Source organism: Aulostomus chinensis, chromosome 10, assembly GCF_037954235.1.
Source record: "Aulostomus chinensis isolate RoL2024-O1b breed Wild chromosome 10, RoL_Achi_v1.0, whole genome shotgun sequence".
Taxonomy (NCBI): domain Eukaryota; kingdom Metazoa; phylum Chordata; class Actinopteri; order Syngnathiformes; family Aulostomidae; genus Aulostomus; species Aulostomus chinensis.
In genome coordinates, this window is record NC_141329.1 from 6,805,943 (window position 1) to 6,829,634 (window position 23,692).

Below are 23,692 nucleotides of genomic sequence, written 5' to 3' on the forward strand. Positions count from 1 at the left end.
GGACATCATGTGGGGACCAGCCTATTTAAACTCAGAAACCTGCAGCTGGAGACAGCAAACCAAACACAACTGGGTTTGGATGAAGTCAGTGTTTGGCTGTCCAGGATTGGTCCTTTCACGTAGGTGTCAACAGGTCCAAATTACCTCAAAAGTACACACATCTTGATAAGATGAAGCTTAAAGACTTTAATTCAGCACGTATTTTGTTCGATACAAATGTGAGTTCACCTTTTCTTGTAAATAAAGAAAATATTTGTTTTAACACAGCATTCCAGCATTATTCTCGTGGTCTGACATTTAGAAGACATTGCCTCCGGTGCATGAAACAAATTTAATATTGTAAATATTTGCTAGTGGTTTCTTTTTGTTTTTTTCTTGCCTTTAAATTGGTGCATTGCTGCATTTCTTTGAGCTACACTGCTAACACCTGAGTGTGAACGGAATAGGCTAAAAACTTTCCCCGACGGCTCTACCTCAGGGCTGAACTTTGCAGGGTGATTATCCCCTGGTTGTTAACTTCAGACTTTTCCTTTTTTGAGTTTCACTAAGTTTGGCGTGAAGCACCGTGGCCTAGAATTTGAGAGCAGCTAACCAGGGAACCTCAGAAATACTGCAAATACCTGCTACTCAAAAAGCATTTTGTACAAAATCAGTCAGGATTTGAGCCAGCCTTTCTAGAAATTAAACCTCAACACATATATCTGTTTGGCTGATACTGGCCTGCCTTAGATATCTATGGAAATGTTTTCTGATATTAGCCAATATGATTTTTTTTAATTCAGAAAAAAAGCTAATATGTGCAATTTACAATAATTAAATTCTCAGTGATGTTAATTACTTCTGTGCACTGATGGCATCCATCAATAAAGTTTATTTTTAAACTTTAAGATAGCCAGACCTCGCGGTGATAGTAAGGAGATTCTGAGGATTCTCAACACACACACGGGCAGCTGCTTTACCGTCCAGGCATTTCCTGTCTTTCAGACATCTGACTAAACTGCTGGTCCAAGTGGGTGGGCGACAGTGGACATATATACAGAGCAAGAAGGAAGATGGATTCATGGGGACTACCAGGGCATTTTGCCAGAGCAGGGGATGGACACAAACAGATACATAGAGAGAAACAATGTCCTCTTTGACATACTTCTTCCCAGTGGTAAGAAGGGAAAAGACAGCCAGAGGAAGCACACAAATCTTTTCTTTATGGTGGGGGCTCTTTCTCCTCTTTTTCTTTGTGCAGTTATATTTTCCAGATGTGTGTGTATATGTGTGTTTGTAAAGAAAATTTTGACACTTGGTTTCCTTCGCAAGCTTATATCTTATGCAGACATGTGCATGCGCAGTCATGCTGTGTCACTGTCTCATCTGTGTGTGGTGGGTACCCCAGGGCCAGCTTGTCGGCTTCTCACTTCATGACATCACAGACAGAAACCGCCCTGTCTCTGTATTCCCACACACACTCATATATGCACACACTCCATACAGTTCCCATGCATTCCTGTCTCCAGATGCTCAGTATGAAATCCTGTTAGATACTCTGAAAGGGTCATTTCCTCTTCCTCTTTCCCACCTGCTGACTTCCTGCCCGGTGACATCACCTCTTACATAAGAAAATACCATTAAGCACTTGACGGAAGTCAGCATTAACAAGCTGTGGGCAGCTGATTAAAAGGGGCTGCAAAATGTCACACGTGTGTGGATGGTGAGTGTAGCATAATTGCTGTCAGGTTTGTGTATTTTTGAAGGAAAAGAGCCTTGATGAGGTATACTGGAGTGGCTGAATCATTATGCAATGTCCTCCGGGTCTCACCCTCACTGCTGCCTTCTCGCCAGTTTTATCCCACAAATTCGAAGAAAAGCTATTACTGCTTTTTGGGATATAAATCACTGTTCCTATCAGCAGATGTACCTGTCACAACTTTTAAGTAAACCTGACACACATTCGTTTTTACTACTCCTGGAATTTGTTTCACTTCCAGCTGTATCTGCTTTCATTCTAAATCATTAATTTTCTGGATAAACAGCAGCTCCAGGCACAAATGGAGAGCATACAGTATAGATGTGTTGAGCACATGCGTATGCTCTGCACCCTCCTCCTCCATCAGCTGTGTCGAGTGGCATTTCATACTTCACATGGTGTGTTCTGAGAGAACAAGCTGGTCTCATAAAACAGGGCGTGGACTCCCTCCTCCACCCTTTCCCATGCATGGACACATTTGTTCACTCACAAGCCTCATGCAAACACTCACACACACACACACACACACAATCACCCTCCCTCACTTCTATTTCCTCTTCATATCTCTGTCTTCGAAAAGTCAGTGTGTGAAAAGCATGTCCATATTCTGATGGCTTGCTAGTGTTGGAATGTCTCTTCTCTGCTAGATTACTCTTCAGCAATGCAGAATAGTGTGTGTGTGTGTGTGTGTGTGTGTGTGTGTGTGTGTGTGTGTGTATACGTCTCTTGAAATTCGTTCCCTTTCTTCCCCCTAATCCTATTCAAGGTTGTAGGAGGAAAGCACTGGCAAATATATTGATCCATTGTTGACTTGAAAGCAATTTGTTGTGGCCATGGGATTATGGGACTTGGGTGTGCACATGATCGAGTGCAGTGCAGTCGAAAATTGGGACTATGGCAGACCGCACCACAATGCAGGCACTTAAACTACCTAACCCTGTGCAAATACAACACACACCAGGGATTGTCAAAATATATGATTTTAATAATCTGCAGACTGTTTTAACCATCTGTCAGTAATTTAAAGTTTCAGTGTGGCAATAAATAAATGTTTTTTAAGTCATAGGGCACTCCAATTACTAAAATGGGTCCTTGAACGCATCTGGAGAAGTGCACGCAAACGACACAGCTGACTGGATGAGTTTTAAAGCTGAGAAATTACAGTCATGTCTATGCAATTTATGCACCATGGTTTTCCTCAGGAAAACAAATTTCTCAAGAACTCGAGACCAAAGGAAGCATTTTATAGGTCGAGCTATGAAATGGCATTCTTCGAATGATTCATGGGGCTTCCCATTCTCTTGTGTTGGCCAAGTCAGTCCCTGGACGGCCCTCTCAGATATGCTGTTACTGGCAACTATTCTTAGATTTAATCGTCAGTCAACATCAGAGTACTTTTTTAGTCATACTTCAGCAACTAGATAGCAGTCAAATTTAGTGTGAAAGTCTATTACTGAACATGCCTGCCCTGCCAAGTTAGGTCACCCCAGAAACAAATGATGGTGTTCCCCATCTCCTTGTTTATACATCTCACAGTAGCGTAGCATGGTGGGACAGTTTTTCTTCTCCTAATTTAGGGAGATATTTAGATATTTAACCTGTTTGTGTCCCAAATAATCACTGCATTGTTTAAGGAAAAGCTGAAACACCCAATACACAAACATTTCTGTACATGTTAACACAGGCGAAATGACTTTATTGAGGACAGTGGCTTAAGTTATCAGTTGCACACAACCAACTGTGCATGAATCACACACGGGGACACTGTGTGTAAGTGTAAGTGTGTGTGCGAGGAGCCATTTTCAGCCTGTTGCTTACGCCGGCTGTAATTGTCCTGGGAATCGTCAGCTCTGTGTAATAAATCACTCCTCTGGTACACTGTGTTCTCCACTCTGGGATGGCCTCTGTGTGCATGCTTAACATATCGTGAGCAGAGAAACAACATAGCTAAGGAATATTACAGGCTGAAATTACATTTACAAGGGTGAAAAAAGGAACTCCTCATCCTAACAGGCTTTTAAATTGGCCTGAGGCATTACTTCATTTTTGTGTCCCATGTGAAAACCAATACCTGTTCTTTGTGTATAATGAGGACGTAAATGAATTTCATATTGTTTTTGTTATGCAATTGTCGGCGCTCATTCTGGTGTTCCTTTTGATTTTCCCTTTATCCCTGTATGAATTTACAACTATTTTAATGTTGGATGTTTAATCTCAATGTTTGATGTTTAACACAAGCTTTAACATGAATTAATTCTTTGTCGATTTTTCAAAACAATCGCACAATAGAGTGGCACAAAATTAATCCTAAAACTAATAAGTTAACGATGTTGTACATCCAGTTCCCTCCCCTGTCTCAGTATTCCCAGGTTCCCTGGTTTTTAGTGAAACATCCGAAATAAGATCTTTAGTTCACACTATCCATCCATCCATCCATCCGCCCATCCGCTTATCCTGTTAAGGGTCACGGGGGGGCTGGAGCCTATCCCAGCGGCTTTCAGGCGAGAGGCGGGGTTCACCCTGGACAGGTCACCAGTCCATCACAGGACCAACATATATAGACAGACAACCATTCACCCTCACAGTCACACCTACGGTCAATTTAGAGTATCAGTCAGCCTCTTGATGTCTTTGGACTGCGGGAGGAAGCTGGAGCACCAGAGAGAACCCACACAGGAACAGGGAGAACATGCAGACTCCACACAGAAAGATCCTGTGCCCGAGCCGTGACTCGAACTCAGAACCTTCTTGCTGTGAGGCGACAGCGCTGACCACTGCACCACTGTGCCGCCTTAGTTCACACTAGTTTAGGATATTTAAATATTTGGGTGGGTATTGCAGTTTGCAACAGGTAATAATTGTAATAAACCAACTGCAGGTGAAAGGTGTGTACGTGTGTGTGTGTGTGTGTGTGTGTGTGTGTGTGTGTGTTTAAACGCTAGTACATGACCTTTACTCATGGGGACCAAGGACCTGTCCTCATGAAGCAAAATGTAATTTCTGAGTTCCTGTTCAAGGTGTGTATTTATGATAACTGCAAACTACTTAATTTTAAATATTAAGAGCTTTTTTGTTGCATTTGGCCAGTGAAGCTTGTTGTTTCCCACTATGACACACTGAGATATTTAGGAGTCACCAGCCTGGTAATTTGAGGCTGAGCTTTGACTTTTCTGTGTTGTTGTTGTTGTTTTTTTTACCTCAATCCTTTTTCAGACCTTTTTACTGTTAAACTACTCTGTCCAAACTGACATCTCTTCTCCAGTTAAAATACAATCTGTAAAACACCACAAGGAGCCTATGGCTGCCTACTGGTATCAAAGACCAGTGGGGCTATCGGGTGCCTCTTAACAAATTTACTCAACAAGTACAAAGGAGATGCCTTTGTCCTGGTTTTCATCTCCAATATCACACACCTACAATAGATCCCTCTGGATTCAGTACAGATTTTTTTTTCCTAAGCTACACTCCATGCAAGAGGACCACTCGGTCACAGTGAGAGGGCGTGTGCGTGTATGTGTGTGTGTTGCTGCAATCCAGAGCTTTCCGCTGTTGCTCAGAGCAGCGTGGGGTTCGTTGAGTTTCCAGGGGTTGCTGGGTTCGCAGTGCTGCTGAGAGAGAGATAGTTTGCCCAAAGCCCTGTCCTTGAACTGTGAAAGAATATGCTGCTAGGGAAAGTCTTTTCAGACCGACTGACTGCAATTGTTGAAGCCTGGCCAGCTGACTGTCAGCCAGGCAAGAAAAATCCGGGGCTACTCAGAAGTATTACACAGTGGCCAGCTGAAAGGGGATGTTAAAATTGTACATCACATAAAGGGTTTTCTTGTCGTGTTTAATCTCTAACACTCAATATAGCCGCAGTTAAACTTTCAGAACTATTTTGTATCAGAGACGATGAAGGAGCAAATAGGCTTGTTAACATTCCTTGAACTGACATTTACTGGAATAGAAATTTGTCAGGTTTTCTCAAGGTGAAAAAAACAAAATACTTGACATGTTGGTGAGGCTGTCACACACCCAAGAGAGCGGACACAAGCATCTACACTGCAGGGAAATTCCCCCGCGCTTTCCTTTATGGATCCTGTAAAGTAAACTGCCCCACAGCTCAATAGCTGTTTTCTATCAGAAGTTCCAGGCTCTAACCAGAGGCGAAGTTATCTAGCTAGCAAAACCTTCTGTATTCAATTACAGCCAAAGCAGAGGGAATGCTAAAACAGTAGGCAGGCATGTCTGATGCATGCACGCACACATATACCTTGTTTGTTTACACGTGCCCACACGCTGTAAACCGCAGTATTCACAAATATGGACAAAAGAATTCTATGAAGTTTTTTCTCGCTGGTATCTTTCTCTCTTCCCTTCCTCCGATCCTCCGCACCTCCCACAACAAGTTCCCCTTAAAACCCAACACAGAAAAGAGTGTGTGTTATAGTGCCAAGCGGCAACCGGCATAGCCAAAAGCTGAAGCCAATGTGGAAGCGCCTTAAGATGAAGTACCAGTAACGGGTGTTTCATGTTGGCTTCACAAATATTTGACTGAAATCTACTCAAATATCTCATATTTAGCCCTGGAACACTTTTTTTTTTATTTTGTAAAATGATAGTTGTGCAGAGATATTAGACAGCAGCATCTTTTAGCTTTGCTTGATTGACAGGTGTCTCATCCTATCAGTGTAAATTTGGAGTTTCTGTCTGAAACAGATGGCAGCAAGCAGCAATTTGGAATCAGATATAGCAAATATTCCTCCTTAGAAGCTATGGATATCTTCTCCAGTCTCAGTCCTTCAGGTTATGGTGTGAAGACGTTGCTCATTGGCTGACCTACAGCAGTTCTTCACTGGCAAGCTTTATGTCCTCATGTACCAACTAAAGCTGCCAGCTGAAGAACTGTTGTGGTTGGCTCTTTCCTGCTCTGAAGCCCGACCCTCCCGCCAGGAGTGAAGCGAGGATAATGACAGATTTGAAGAAATAAATATCTATATTTCACTGTATGAATCTCAGTTACTTATGCAGCACGTTCATGTGTTGAAACACACACCATGACACCTGCTGTATCATGTAACAACAGCAATGCATCATGGGACTCGTGTTAGTTTCCACCGAGGAGTCAGATCATCAGCATTGGTTTGTCTGTCCGTCTGTCTTAACGGGATAACTCATAAAGTTGTGAATGGATTTTGATATTTGATATGATATATGAACGACCTTAAATTGTATAGGTGGGGGTATGCATTCTCAGAGTGTTCTCCAGTCCTATGAAGCTATTTTAATGTTTTATAATGTGCCGTCTCCTCCAAAAATACATTATAGTCTGGCTGCAGCAGTCACTCTCAGTTCTCATTTCAGGTGGAGGTACTGTAGGGCTTCTCATTAAATTTTAAAAGAAAAACAAACAGTCAGAGTTGGATTCTTATTTACTTCAATTATTTTGTGAATATTAATGTTCAGGGCCTCCACAACGCTGCAAGCTAACTTGATCACATAACACGGTTACAGCTGAATTGACGAGTTCACTTTTCAAAGGATTGCTTGTCAGTTTATTGCACAAAAATGGTTAAGTAGATCCACATGATGATGAATGTACATGAAAGTCACATTCAGCCAGAAAATGTGTAATTGCCAGTAACTGTTAGTGAGACAAATATAGCAACTTGGATTATGTCCATGATGTCTGCTGTCATCATCAGGCTTTTATTCCACCATGTCACGAGAGACTAACAACCCGGCGCGTCTCACCTATGAACACACACAGACGGACATCTTGCCTTTGACCCTCAGCTGCCATAAATCCAACATCAAGAGTGAGGGCGATGCCCAGACCAGGATATGAGAGTGAGCATGTCCCTTTAAAAGCTGCCAGCCGGAGTCGAACAGAGGAAAGGAATGTTCCGGGGCCTTAACAAAACCAGATGCCCCAGCTTACGCTCCCTCGCACACATGCTCTCTGTTGTCTTCTCCCATCCCAGCTCTTACTTAACATCGCAGATGGAGTGAAGAATTGGCCAGACTCCTTCCGCAGTCTGTCTGCAGCATCTTGGTGAACTACCTTTCGTGTTTTCTGGCTCTGAGTAGCAATCTCCTTATCGTCTTGTCTGCTCCTCTTTACCTCTCTGCCCTTCTCCCTCACCTTAACCCCTCTCCACCCCCACCCTTCTCCCTCACCCTAGAGAGAGACACACAAATGGGGAACATCAGCACAGGATTATTCCACTCTCTCTTCTGTATATCCTCTTCACGTAGCACTGCCAGTATCCCGCATTAATGCGCCACAACAGTGCATATCAAGGGTATGCCTTGACCTTGTGTGTTGTGTAGATTTGTTTCAGGTCAGCGCCTGATCCGCTCGCCGGGAATCGGCCTGTGAGTGAATTAAGAGATTGTAGGAGGAAGGATGGAGAAGCGACGACAGGGATAGGTCCACTTAACTCAAGATTTGAACTCCTTTTTTTGTGCTTTCTGTTGTATTGAACTGTGCGTGTGCATTCTTTCCCTGCTCCAAATCCACATGCGCCACCCTCATGCCACTGGACCCAGGTGGCCCGTACCTGAGCCTGAGCCTGTGCCAGCTGCTCTGCCAGCTGTGGAGTGTGAGCAAGCAGAACAGCGTTGCAGAATGACAGCTGCCCGCTAACAGACGAAGGAGGATCATCACAAGAGGACGATGGAGTAAAACGTCACTCCCCCAAACATGAATATTCGTTGTGATCTCCTGTTCTGGAGCCTACAGGGAAACATTTGAAACTAGATTTCAGGTATGCTGGAGGAAATTACAGGGTAATGAATAAAATATTGACTGGAGAAGAAACAAGGAAGACTTTGGTGCAGAGTCTGTCGATATAAATTTCGAATAACTGTGTCTTTTTTGAACACGTATCAGTCTTTTTACATCCAACTCATTGGAAGCTAGACTACAACACTTTAGTGCTCCAGGCTTATAGACTAAGCTACTTCCTGTTCCTGAGACATAGTGTCCATTATACAGCCAGGGGGGACATAAACAATAATCTTCTTAAGGTGTGAGCTGCTCTGTGAGCAGTAATAGCAAGTCCTTACTCAAGCAATTTACAGTATCTGAAGATGCTCTGTAATACGGCGATGTGGTGATGTCCTCAGTCACATGACAGTTGACCAGAGGGTAGATCAAATGTTGCTTTTATTAAGATGTGTGTTTATGAAAAGTACGTGTTTATTTCCTTCTATACCTTCTTCACTCTATGAGGGTTTTAAAAAGTACATTAATAGCAGAAGTTGCTTTTTTTTTTAAAAAAACAAAAAAAAACATATATTTGTACTCCATTAAGATATTAAAAAAATACCATTAACACTTGTTTATTTTGATGTCCCAGTACACCATGTCTGTGAACACATGTTGATCATACCAGTGACCTGAAACACATCTGTAAGGTTTTAATCACTAATTACAATAACCTTTCTTGTTGTAATACAGATGTGGCAGAATACGCTCACAAATTCTTCCCAAATTTTCGAAGAACTAAGTTGAAACTGATTTTTTTTTTAATTGGGTACCCACGTTCCACATTTGACAGAAATGTTTCTTCAAGTTTTATGATTTAACATTATTCCAAATGATAAAACACTTAATAGCTACAGCTTGTAAAATTGTCATAGTAAATCTCATAGCCTAATCTGTGATTACAGTTTCAGCAGTAAATAGGTGATTAAATTGTTTTGGGCATCGTACAACCTGACAAAATGACTGATTTCACTGTCAGCACTAACACATTCAGTCTAATATCTTTTGTAAAGTGCTGCACTTTTAATTATATATCCATATTTAAGTTAACCGTGTAAACTGGAAGTAGCCATCTTGGCCAGCACCAGTCTGATCAAGGATGCTCAGTGTGCGTCCTCCTCATACACGAGCACCCATATGTCAACTGCAGAGAGATTTCAAGGCAGCCATGGTGACAGGAGGGAGAGTAACAATGTGATTATAATTGGTTTATAAAAAAACAAATCAAAGAGGAAAGAAAACTCACAAAAAATCTCTTACACAATAAAAAAGTCAACACCATAAGAATTTTAATCACTTTCAGACGGCTGGTGTAGACCTATTCTCTGACTACTCAAAAGAAATACTGCACCCATGTAAACACATTGGTTCCTAGCTGTGTTTACTCTGTGCGCATCTCCTGTCTTGATGTAGTGCGCGGTGACTGGTGACCTCCATGCTGAACTGGAATTCTACAAGGAGCTTTTGTTTGCTTCCAACTTTCAGTGACCTAAACACAAGTAGGTGACTGGACACAGCATGGAAGACTGATGTTAGCTGAAGCTGAACTAATGTCAGCTCCAGCTGGTCACGTGCCCTGGACCGAGCAGCATATCTCACCATGTTTACGTGGCTTTGGATATGTAAATTGAAGCGTGTCATCCAACCACAACTTGCCTTCACCCATGACTCCGCCCCTACCTCAGCTGCTCAACAGGCCGGTTACTGTGCAGTTGCAGGGATATCTTCAAAAATGACATCTGAGCAGCTAGCTTAGCCGTGTCTAGCTACATTTGAGTACTTTTGTGTATTCTGTCTTGTTGTGGTACATGAACTTTCATATTGTGTAGTAGGGGTCAGATAATCAGCCACTGATGCAATTCTATTCTCCTTTTTTGGGGGGTTTTATTTCCCTGCAAACCAAGGATTTATGTACAGTGTAAAATTATAGTAAAATTTCCAGACTGGCAAAGGTTCTCAGTATGTTTGGTCACATCTGTGTTTCAAGAAGCAAACTGTTAAACCTTGTAATCGTTTCATCAACATCAGCCAGATATTTGCTGAGAGTTAGTAAATTCAAATAAGAAATCCAGGAAGAAGATACAGGACTTTTCTTGAGAACTGTATTTGTGACAAAAATAAATAAATAAAAATACATATTCAAGTGAAGGTCAGCAAGTTTTTTTTCAAACACATGCAAAAGTTTTTTTTAGGTTTAATATTTCCTTCATCATGTGTTCCTTTCACTGGGTTTTCAGTTTTAGTTTTATAATACAAGTAAAAGTCAGAGGTTGGATCTGTGCATTGACACACAGGACTCACTGAGGCAGTTTTTCCGCCAAGGATTGGGTTGCCAGTGCCCTTTGGAAAATGTAATACCAGTCACATCTCTGCACAGCATGTAAAGACACCCGGCTGTTGACTTTGACCTGTAGCTGTTAGCGGATGAACTTCACTCGCTCATATTCATTGAATCCTCACAGCAAAAGAAACTTCCCCGCAGTATTTTCAAGCAAATAAATCAGATTTAGCCTCTGTTGGAGGAGACATTCTTGCTCAAGTGCATCAATATGAGATGTGATTTATTTCCCTTATTGAGTCTCAGTGGCGCTTTGAGTGTAACGGTTAATAGCATGCTGTAAAAGAACAAATGAGCAACAAGCACTGTATATTACTGATTTTTCCATGAGTCAACAAGGTGTGTGAATGTGTGCGCATCCATAAACTGAAGGATCTTTTTTCAGCTGAAGTATTCTCTGGTGTAGCGTCTACTCGACAGCCCTCGTCCACTTCTTAAGTCAAAGCAGGAAGACGCTCCAAGGCCAGGTCTGAGGAGGTTTACAAACCTCTCCTAAATTCTTCCCTGTGGGTGAAATCATGTGAAAGCTGCTTAGGCAGATTATCCCTGCCTCGACGGCAGCTGGCAGTGAGATCCTTGGGAGTGCACCTGACTCAATACTGGCGATGACGCAACAGCAGCCTGTGGCGCAGCGTGCTGCCACAATCCCCCGTGACTTTTAGCCCTGGAGTAAAAAGTACATATTGGGGATCAAACTGAGCATGGAAGCGTATCTCACAACTGAATTATATTAATATGAGGTGATTGTACACAATCTAAAAGAACTTGAATAAACTTCTATACTTTACCAATCTATTGAACACAATATCATTCATTAAAAAAGGTAATTTATTTTTGGATATGATTGAATTGGAAACTAAATAAAATGAAAAGCAAATAGTGACTTCATAGCACGACATTTTCCTCTTTTTTTTATGCATTTTTTCTAATTCTGAGAGGAAATGATTTTTCCGGTAGGCTAGACTAGCTGCACCATGTCTAATCAGGAGCAGTTCTGGTGACAACAGGTTTGGCCAAAGTTCTTCTCAGATTCGCTGTGGTGCATTTTGACACTATAAACTGACTGTATTTACGAATGTATCTGAAGTTGCTGTCTGCAGCTGTCTGTCAGCTTCTGTTGCTAATGGCAACAAGGATAGGCGACAATGAGCAAAGTGTATTTTCAGCATAAAGTATTTACTCTAAGAAGTTGAAAGATTATTTACACGGGGAAGAGGAGTTCCATGTGCGCTCAATTATTTCAGGGGCTGGTGATGTCATGGAAAGTGTCATCTTTCTAAATGAGGTGTAGGTATGACCAGGAAAATAATCATCCTCTCAGTGTATTTTAATGAAGTCCCAGGTGCACTGCCATTTAATGAAAACACATCGCTGCGATAAAAATCACTGTCCTATCACAATGAAGTGAGTTTTATTAAAAATGAAGGGAATTCTATTACAGTGGTACACACAGAAGCAGTACACAACACGAGGGGGAAATATCAGCGACAGTATTATAGGTCCTGAAATGAAAAATATGTATTTAGCTACTGCAGATGTAAACAATGATAGTGCTGGTGGGTTTCCTTCTTGAAAAATTTCAGTTGCCATTACGCAAAGCTAAATAAACACACAGTCTCAGTGAAACCCCGACTCTTGGATTAAAAAAAATGGGTATGCAAAAACTAATTACCGTGTTATTGCTGGCATGCAAGTCAACAGTAAAAGAGTTGTAGCTGGGTCTTGCTGGCTGAAACGAATTGAAACGGTCTGTGAAAATGTTTATATTATCCTTGATCAAAATCACATTTGAATCAGAAACCTATTAATAAAAATATTCGGTTGTTTGAGTGAAATGTGTGGAACACATACAAGTGTCCACTGAGAGTTAGAGCCTTTTTCACAAAAGTGTCAACTGCCAAAATGTGGTGTCCATTTCCTTCTTTCTTTGACGTTGTACAGTTTTTTTAAAAAAAGGAATATTATCACCACAGCCACCTGGTTTGTTCCATTCATAAATAAATGTCAGTCAATAACTGTTTTCCTCTCTTTAATGACATTTCAGGCCCTTCAGAATAAGGGACGTATCACTGGCAACGTTGCTCAGGCTTGGCATCAAGCAAAAGCAAAGTTTCTTAAATGTTTTGAATGTGGAAACACACACAGGTGCAAATTCAATCACAGACAAGTTGAGTGGAGTTTGGATTTGCACCAGAAATCTGACTTTTCATTTCTAATGCTGAATCGAACAAGGAAATGTCATCAAATGTGTCTCCAACAGCTTTCATATCTAAACTGACATCTCGTACAGCCGGTGATTGGTAGCTTATACAAATCCACTCACTAAAGCACCCGTTTTGAAAGGGGGGCTCCTCTTCATGATGTGTTTAACACATTGCAGACGATCCTTGGCCGGCACCAAGCTCCCAAAATAGACGGTGGTTCCAGATAGGTGGGCTGTGAGGTGGGAGAGAGTGAGAGAGAAAGTGAGAGTGGGATACGCCGGAGTGTAACAAAGGAGGAGAAAACAGGTATTGTATGGCTGCAATCTGTTGCTTGCACTGTAAACTCTTAAATCACTACGTGTGTGTGTGCGTGCGTGCGTGTGTGTGTGCGTGCGTGCGTGTGTGTGCGCGCGCGCGTGTGTGTGTGTGTGTGTAGTGACGTCAAAAGAGGTCCTTTTGTCAGTCTGGTGCTCTTCAGTGAAAGCCCATTATGTAATTCTCTGGAAACTCTGACCAGTAGTGGCTAGACAGTCTTGTGTGTCTGGCTGTCGTGGGCAGACACACACACACACAAACACACACACGTTGAGGAATGTAGAAACACGACAATTTTAGGATACATTCATTCACAAACTACCGCAGTGGTGAATTCATCTTGTGTCCACACAACAGAGAGGCCCATACATGTCAGTGGGCTGGCGAGAGCAGAAGCTCGCCCGGCAGACTTATAAATAACCGGACCTGCACCTTAAGACGGTTTTGTCTGGGTGTAGGGCTCTCAGAGTTCAATGTAACCTGACAACTTAATCCCTTGTAAGAGAGAGAGAAGCTGAGGGAGACTGATGAACGCTGGAGTTGTCTAGGATTTCCAAGCTACTGTTGCTGATTAGCACTTAGAGAGGAACCACAAACATTGGCTCTTTTTATGGATACAGTTCAGCTTGTAATACATGGATACATAGCTTGAGCACAGACTATTTACAGTATAAAGTCATACACACACATCCACACGCGCACACACACACATACACACACACACACACACACACACACACACACACACACACATTGATCCGCTTAACTTTTCGGCTCACTCACTCATTGAAAGGTTGCCTGGGTGCATAAAACCAGGTTTGTAACATCTTTTTACATGTTTCTTGTCTCAGACCACTTGAAATGTATTAGTCCTCTTTCAATGTAAGAAACATATACTTTATATGTACAAGAAGTCTGTGTCACACCCCCCCACACACACACACATAAATATGTCCTCTTAACACAACTATAAAAGTTACAATATGATAATGTAAAGGATAGAATGAATTGAAAAAGACAATTTACATTTTGACTGGCAGAAACAATGACAATAGTTTGCCACATTGCTGAATTTTAAAATTTGATTTAAAGAAACAATGACAACGTGATGTAACGTACCGTTCAGATAAAATCTATGATTAAGTAATCCTAATCCTAATCCTAAATTGAAATTTCAAATTTTTTTATTGCATAACTGTTCATACCAAATGGACTCACTCTTGCAGCCACAGTAAAATCTTTAGCTAGCAACATTAACTCAGGTTTTCCATGCTAACTACAGTTGAAGTAAAGCCAAATTTACCATCATCTAAAGTTCAAGCAGCAGAAGAAAATTTGATTCATCAAAAAAGTAACTTTTTTTACCTCAAAATCAATTTTTTGGGATGATTATTCTCCTTTTTTCACATACTTGAGTGTAATTACTCTGGATTGTTTGTGACTGGAAGAATTGAATGCCCCCATGCGCCCCCCCCCCCCCCCCCAATCATAAATAAAAGGAAGAAACCAACATTTTTTTCCAGTTTTTATATTGACCTGACATGATTGATAAAGTAGTCTCCCCTGTTCACCCCCATTCTTCGCTCCCTATAAAACACACACTTAGCGGTTTATGATGAGCTGTAAATCAAGATTTCACACACTCATGAATCATCATCGCACTGCATTTACAATGCCTGATTTTCACAGTTTAAGGGTGGTGGTTTGCATTGTGGGAGTTGTTCAGGGACAGGGTTAGTGCATGGAGACCATTAACTGGCACTTTCCTGAATTCTGTAATTTTCTAAGTGTATGATGAGGGTTTGAGTTTATCAGCATGGTAAGAGTTTTTATCCAAGAATGTCTAATTCCTTCTCTGTAAAGATGTGTGTGTGTGTGTGTGTGTGTGTGTGTGTGTGTGTGTGTGTGTGTGTGTTTGTGCGCGCGTGTGCATTGGAAGTGTATTTGTGAGGTGGTGGTTGTGGTGGTGGTGGGGTCTTTATCTGTGTGCATCTCACGCATACTTGAGGAAATTGTCAATAGTCGCTCATGAAAACAGCGTCCTGCCCTCTGACAGCACATGGTCCACATTAAGGCCCGTCAGACACAGCCGTCTCCCACAAGGGCATGCTGGCCATCAGGTCTTCCAGTCATCCGTCTGGCTAGTCCAGTGGTTTTCCTCGGTCAGGAAATGACATTGCATTTGAAAAAGAGTCTCCTTAGTAGATAATCTCTCCCGTGAGTGTTAGCAGAGACTTCTAAATTCGCTGGGTTTCTGTTCAATCATGCGGAGTATACCAGCGGACTGTGATACTGCAAGGCTGAGATCGATGCATTATTCAAATAGCTCTGTATGCTTCAGAGGCGTGAGCTGTACAGCTTTATTTCCTTTTAAACAAAAAGCGTACCCAGAGGTGGCCAAGTGAAATCAGCTCACCATTCAAGCAGGAATCGATCTGCAGTTTTCACAGTTGACAAAGTAAAAGCTTGCAACTTCCTGAAAGTAGTTCAGAGATCAGAACGAGCCCAACAAAATAAATTACGATTGAGGTTTACTTACTTTTGGAAAGATTCATTTAATATTTGATGTTGTTGTACTGCAGGTGGTGAAATCAAGTTAAATTGACAAAAAGCAATCCAATGTCTAGAAACTTTTCTCAAGTCTCACTAAATCTCCAATGAGCATCACTCCCACCCCTACTGCAGCCCAAATTGAATCTTGTTTTTTTCTTTTTTTTTCTTTTGGATCACGAGGGTTTCATCCAAGTTTGTTAAACAAGTAGATGATTTATCTTAAAGACTCGAGCAGGTTAAGTGTATTGAGGTCAGACAGGATGGCCAGTGAACAACACCCATTTAATCCCTTGACCTGGTCCAACCAGCAGATTAGATCAGCTTGTTGAGGGAAATACTCAGGTTGATCCTGTCGCTCTCTGTTGGCTGCACTTCAATCACACTCAATATTCCACTTCCCCCTCCTCTCATATCCCCTTTGGCCCGCCAGAGAAGGTCAATACTGCGCTGACGCATAGCTCGGTGGCAGAGCGGGACTATTTTAAACAATGAGCTGTGATGGAAGCACAGGGAGGATTGGGTAATGTGATCACAATATATCATGTAGTGGTGGACAAAAAGTGAAATGAAGGAGGAGTATGATGTGATAAAACTATACACCCAGCAGTAATAATCTAAATGGCATACAACAGAATTCTTTGTAGGTATAGAAATTCTTTAACACACAGAAAGTAAAAGAAATGAAAAAGTATGTTGATATCGTTCATTTTTGCAAAACAAAATGAGAACTAAAATGTTAAAAAAAAGGTATTTTTCTTTCATTGTTTACTCATTTATTTCCAGCAGGGGTACTTGTTATGTTGGTGTGCTATGTGCCTTGTGGGAGTTCATGAGGTCAGAGATATTTGATGTGACATGTCTTATAAATAACTGGGGCTCGGACACTGCACAATTGCAAAACATTTAGTTGGTCAGTTAATTCACATTTATTGATATTTCTGTCTTTGCATGCAAATACATGAAAGATATTTTAAGATATACAGGACTTAAAATACTTCAGTGAATATTCACAGCGAATCATACACTGCTGCTGTACATGCATGATATTCAGTGTTTGGACATGTAAATTTTCTCTTCACTTCTTTAACATTATGATTTATGACTGTGTGAATAATGATATTACGCCTCTATAGTGTCATGAGCTCTTGTTGAAAGTAAGCACTGGGATTAGGGGTATATGGGGCTGTACACGGCTTTTAGCTCTATTAGGTCAATTAGCTCGCAGCAGGACCACGGGAGGCTTTGCCTTGTCTTTATAGTGTCTCATCAAAACAATACCCTCAATTACTACTGACACATCCCAGCCACCTGGATACCAAAAATTAAACTCAACACTTCTGCTCTTTAAATTTGAAGGTTACGAATGTTAAAAGATAAGAGAGCAAAGGGGATGATTTCAGAATTCAGAAGGGGACACCAGGGTTTCTGGTGAATAATGCTACAGACATTCTCCATTTTGTAAAACAGAATGCTACCCATTTGACTCGTCAAATATGATTTACGGGTAGAGCGATGTTAATGTGAGAGAACAATACCAGTTCATCTTTTAATTTTAAGCCAAAATAAAAATTGCCTTTTCAACCATTTAAGTTCAGTACTTTGGTCACATTGTTCATCTTTTTCGACAACATGATAGAGAGAAATTTAAAAAAAAAAAACATGCACCAAACAATAATATCATGACATCAGTCGATCGTAAGCTTTTAGATGCATTTGTATGTCTATGAGCAAAGGTACATCATACAGTTAGCATTACTACTACGTCGATGTGTGTTTGGCTGCTTACCACCTCAGACAATATTTTCTTTACAGAGGAGACTGCTGGCTCGGATGTATTCATGTTGAGGAAAAGTGAGATCTGTGACAGCTCCAGACATTTTACAGAGGACCACCTCAGCAACCACATGCAGCACAGGATGGGCTTCATCCCCCTTTTCCTGACAGAGACCCCTGTCCCTTCAGTGTATACCATTGGGGCCTCCTGTCACACTTTGTGATGTGCTTTGTAAAAGCCCGCATTTCAGCGTTCTGATCAGATTCCTCCCAGAGTGACTTCTCTACGTCACAACACAGTAAAATATTCTCCAAGTGCAGTTACAGCTGGACCTTCTGGAGTTTCAGGCAGAAACTTTTTTGTGTCAAGCAAACCAAAGCATTTCAGAGAGGAAATTAGAACATGTTGTGGGAATAGTACTCTAATATTTGAATAAATATCACATTCTATTTTGTTAAAATTTTTGGGAAATTGTTACTTCATCCACTCCTCCCTCTCGAGATTTAAATACTTTGTAATATATGTTTACTACTATAGATTTACATGCATGTATGAGTGTGTGCATGCGTGTATGAGTGTGTGCATGGTGTGTGTGTGAGTGTGTGTGCGCGCGTTGGAAGTGTATTTGTGAAGTGGTGGTGGTGGGGTCTTTATCTGTGTGTGTGAAACCATGTGTGCAGTGTTTCATAACACACCTACATCCAGTATTTCCAGGGTCATTAAGGACATTTTTCTTAATTAGTGTGCATAAGAAACAAGATTCACTGGATGAGTGTGTTTGTGTTGTGTGCACTTGCCCTTTGTCCCGGCTGCTATGTGTTCTGGTATGTAGCTAAAGGTCGAGGCCAGGTGGCGAGCAGTGCGGCAGGGGCCCGGTCAGGGGGAGTTTGTGGCTGGGAAGAGCTGCGGAGCAAAGGCCAGCAGCTCTGACTAGAGCGAGGATTAGGATGATCCATGAATATCCAAGCAAAACAATACACAAAGATTACTGGCTTTAGACGGCATGAGGAAATAATCATTTAGTGAGAGATGTATTTAATTTTCTCTGCAGTTGGTAAAAGGTGTTTAAGAGCAGCAAGTGATGTGCACACCTCAGGAATCTGAGCTTGTGCGTCATTCCAGAAACTTGCCTGTTGTTACCCACTGCGTGACTTCACAAGACACAAGTGCAGGCAGTTCCTGAGAGTTTAGCAAGTAAGGACAGCTACAGATAAAACACACACACACACACACACACACACACACATGCGCATACATTCACGCATAACTATGCTACAGTCCTCCTACTGGCTCAAACTGGTACTGCAAGGTTACAAGTCCTCTTCCTTAGTGGTTGTGAGGGCAGTGACTGTGACCTCTGACCTTTTCTACTTGGCCAAGCGGCTGCCAGTAGTCTGCTTTGCACATGTCTGAGCCATCTTTTATTGCATGATTAGACTGGATTTACACCAGGAAGAGGGCATTACGAAGTTGTCAGCACATGGCACAGGCTGGATCTCCTGCTGGTCAAGGTGAGAGACAGCAGGCAAAAACTATGTTCAAATTTGGGCTATTATTGATTTTTTTTTTTTTCTTGGAATTTTTTGTGCAACCACGTTGTTGCAGGGGGATGATGTGCGATGGTGTCACAGAATTCAATGAATATTTCCTTATCTCAAAAACTCAAATGGTACATCATTCAAGTAAATTCTGGACTCAAGTGACTCTATTTTCAACATTGTTACTTTGGGTGCTTATTTAATCCAGATTTTCTCATATGTTCCTCCTCAGCAGCACATTCAGACATGGCGTTCCCCAGTTTTTTTTCCATATTCTGATATGTATGAAGGAATTTGTTCATTGAATCCTTATTATCCTTATTTATGTAATATTGTGTTCCTAAAAACACTTTTATGACTTTTTACAGTATTTTCTGATTTCAGGAAAAATAATTAGAGATATTGTAATGAAGGCCTCCCTTCAAAAAAGGTTCACTAATATATAAATAAATTAACAGGATTTTTAATCCTATTCCTGATATTCGGGAAATGTAATTAAATATGAGCGTATTTCAGTAGGTGATACTTTTGTATGTTTAAACAAAACATTTCAGCTGTGGAGGTTTCATAATAGTTACAAATTGTTCCCTACAGTTTGTCTGCTTCTACATATGGAAACACTCATAGATGTGTGTTAACACAGTGTTAAATATTTGTGTCGTTATGTGTTTTCTTGCGTTAATCCCGGCAAAGGAAAAACACCATCATTATGTTGACTCATAGCAGAATTTTGTAAGACACGGTTGGGAGGCTGCCATTTGTTATGCAATCCCCTCAGATCTGTGACCTCGTTCTACAAGGAAATGTGAGTCTAGAAATATGTGCTAGTGGAACACTTAGAGGATCGCAAACAATGCTGTGAACACCTGTCCAATCCGGTCGTGAAAACAACAGGTAGAACAACAATGACGTAACAAAAGATTCAACCAGGATTTGATTAAGGAAACAGATTGTTAGGAGCTGAGGCGAGCCGGTGATTCTTCAAATTCCACAGACATGTGTAATTATTTAATTAAAGCTGTGTCCTCAGCTTTCCTCCATTTTGATCACTTGATAAATTACAAACACAAAAATAGGCTCAACAGAACATTCAAACTGCGCCCGAAGGATTTGACTGGCTTGATTAAAGTGCTGTTAACCTGCTAATCTTACTATGAAGGCATGTCACCTCTGTAGGTCTGTTTGAATGTGTGTGTATGTACGGATTTCTGCAGTTGGATCGTCTGAGGAAGTGGAGAGCCGAGTCTGAGATGACAGCCCAAATAACTGAGATCAAAGTAAAGGACTGTCAAGGTGGTTTTGTGATGTCACACAACACATGGCTCTTCCCTGTCCCCGGAGTATGTAAGGCAGACATTGAAGTAAGGATACGGAGATAAAAGTCAGAGATTAATGCCTGAGCCCCAAGATCACTAATAGCACTAATCCTTTTCACTTTTTTTTTGGGGGGGGGGGGGTATTAATCATGAACTTTGTAACTGTGGGAAAAGAGGAGTGTCATTAGCACCTTGACTGAACAGATCCTGATGGAAGCTCATACTAATTGAGCGGGTTTCTTCAAGTTATTTCAATGAATCACTCACTGACTCCTGCACTGGTTCACATGTGGATCAAGGCAACATCACACAAACGGACTGGAATATGGAATTCGATCCGTATTATATAACATAAGTCTTTTACATTTTTGGATAAAGAGATCTATGCACCACGTCCTTGCATTGAGTCACCTCAGAGGTTTGTAAAACTATGAAGTCATAGGATTTAAAATTTGGTTTGTTCTTCACTAGAATTTCTGTTGAACAAAACTAAAGAAAATGATTGACAGTTTGTGAGGCCTGGTTGTAATTCTGAGGATTTGGGGTACTTCAAGAGAGAAACTCTGCATTTGCTCGCAGGCACTATAGACCCCTCAGGATCTTACAGAGAAGAGGAAGCAGGAAAAGAGAAAAGAGGGGTGGGACACAGAACACAAGAGGGAGAAGAGGTTTGGATGTTTTTTTTATTTAAAAGTTGGAAGAGTTGTTGTCGAGGTGTGGCCCTGCTGAAATTCCACGACAACAGTAATTTATGTGATATTATGCTTGAATCATTATTCATGTCAACATAAAAATGTGGTGGGGTTGAGGGTCGTTACTCCCCTACGACAAGATTTTCCTGTCTGTCGCCAACTTAAAGAGCGAGCACAGGACAGTACCAACAACTAAGAATGTCATTAATCAGACAACAGCAGCTGGTGAGACATAATCATTTTGCCTTATTTGTTTCAGACAGCAGCCTGGTGGTTTCAGCTGAAAATCACAACAGAGGAAGACCCGTGTTTAACTGGACTAAGTGTTCATGTTGACATCTGACTGAAGCTGTCACTCACCCACATCTGCCTCTGATTCAACCCTCCCAGACAACAGCAACGACCCAATCTCCAATCGAATCCCAAAACAGGGAATTCTTGGAGAACAAAAAAATGACTTGATGAAAGAGGAATACAAGATTTTTCAAGTGAGATGTGTGGATAGAAAACATCTGTAAGTTCTCTGATGTTTTCCCTGCAGACAGAGCAGATGAAACTTGTGGCAAAAAGTCTCCAATGAAGATGCTCAGAATTGAGCTCCATCATTATTCATCTTCACTATGTATATAGGTGGTTTTTGTGGGAATGTGAAGGCCATGCATGAATGGTGTGTGTGTGTGTGTGTGTGTGTGTGTGTGTGTGTGTGTGTGTGTGTGTGTGTGTGTGTGTGTGTGTGTGTGTGAGTGGTATACTGAACCCAGCGCTGCCATGTTGCATCTCTCTCCTCCCTTTGCATCTGCTTGGTCAGCCCTGCATGTCAATCAAGCTGGACCAGAAAGAAGGGTTGTCTCTGTGAGTCCTGTCCTCCCTCTCTGCCGCTCTGCTTCATTCCCCCAGCAGAAGCACAAAAGGTTCACACATTCATAAACATTATGCTATGTGCGTGTGTGTCGTGCGTCATGGAAGGGCCCTTCCCTGCATGTTATGTATATGAATGAATGGCCTTTACACATTGAATGGCTCCTCCTCAGGAAAGCCATGACTGTACTTTCCAGAAATAGAATATGACTTGCTTTAAGTGTAACTAATGCATCAGCAGCAGGTTTCCGAGAGGGTGAAACATGATGGAGACGGGGGGCTGGCCATTCCTTATTGCACCACTGCTTGCAGTTGAACCTGGACTCAGAGGCATGTGTGCACGCAGCTCAGTAAACTGGCACATTTGATTTGTCACGCTACAATGTACAGGTAGCAAATTCAGATATACATGCATGCATGTATACACACACACGCACACACACACATGCAAATTCACCTTGACACGCAAAGGCAGAGCATTAGATAAAGGTGTAGGCGGTGTGACGCAAGCAACATGAGTCACTCTGACACAAAGCCTTAGTTAGAGCACACGCTATTGTGGTAGTATTACGTCTCCAACAGGTTGGATAGATGGCTGCTCACTGACAGCAAGTCATTGATCAAAGGTGAGAACTTCAAATCACCAGGCTGAGACAGTAAAAATCCCTCTTCAAATATTCTCCCAGGTTCATAAGGATTATTCACACAATTTGCTTCTAGAAACCAGGAAGCAAAACAATATCTTTTCGCTTCAAAACCAAGAGCTGTGATGATGTAAAAGGCTGTAACTATAGCAACACAAACCAGTCGTCCAAGAGAGGCACCGCACCATATGCCCATGTTGCATTTTCAGTGTTTCCAGTGTTAACAGAGAAACTGCTGTCATCCCAGCACTCCCAGAATGGAGGACAGATGAGCAAAATCCACAAGGAGGAGAAACAATTGATTCAGATTATTTAAAGTATGCTGTCAATCTATTTAACCATTTATAAATAATTAACTTCACACAGCTGCCACAATGTGGAGGAAAGTTCAGTATCATAAATGTTTTAAGGGGCTTTCCATGACTGAAAAATTTCCAAACGCAGGCCTCAGACCAGACTAATCCTCTGCATTACCAATTTAGACCACAAGATGGAGTAAAATGAGTTTGGAGAGTTGCCAAGTACATACCAAACTGTTGGCCAATACTGTTTGTTTCATCAGTGGAAAAAGAGCTAAAATTGCATCACTATCGGCAGGTTTAGAGGTCTTATTTGAACAGAGATAAGATTGCAACCTTGCTAGATAATCTGTAGTGAAATGCATATTCTGCTAAATGAAACACAAAGTTGTAAAATTATACAACTGTGAGCTCTGCCAAGATGAAGTTATGGGGGTTCCTATTTGTGCAATTAGTATGGAATAAAGCATTAACGCTGGGCGATGTCTGAGAATAATTGCCCCCTTAAACTGCTAGCAGACTTTGTAAGCAAACACTATAGGAGCTTTTGGATTACTCTCTCTCTCTCTCTCTCTCTCTCTCTCTCTCTCTCTCTCTCTCTCTCGCTCTCTCTCTCTCTCACACACACACACACACACGCACACACACACACACACACACACACATGCTCAT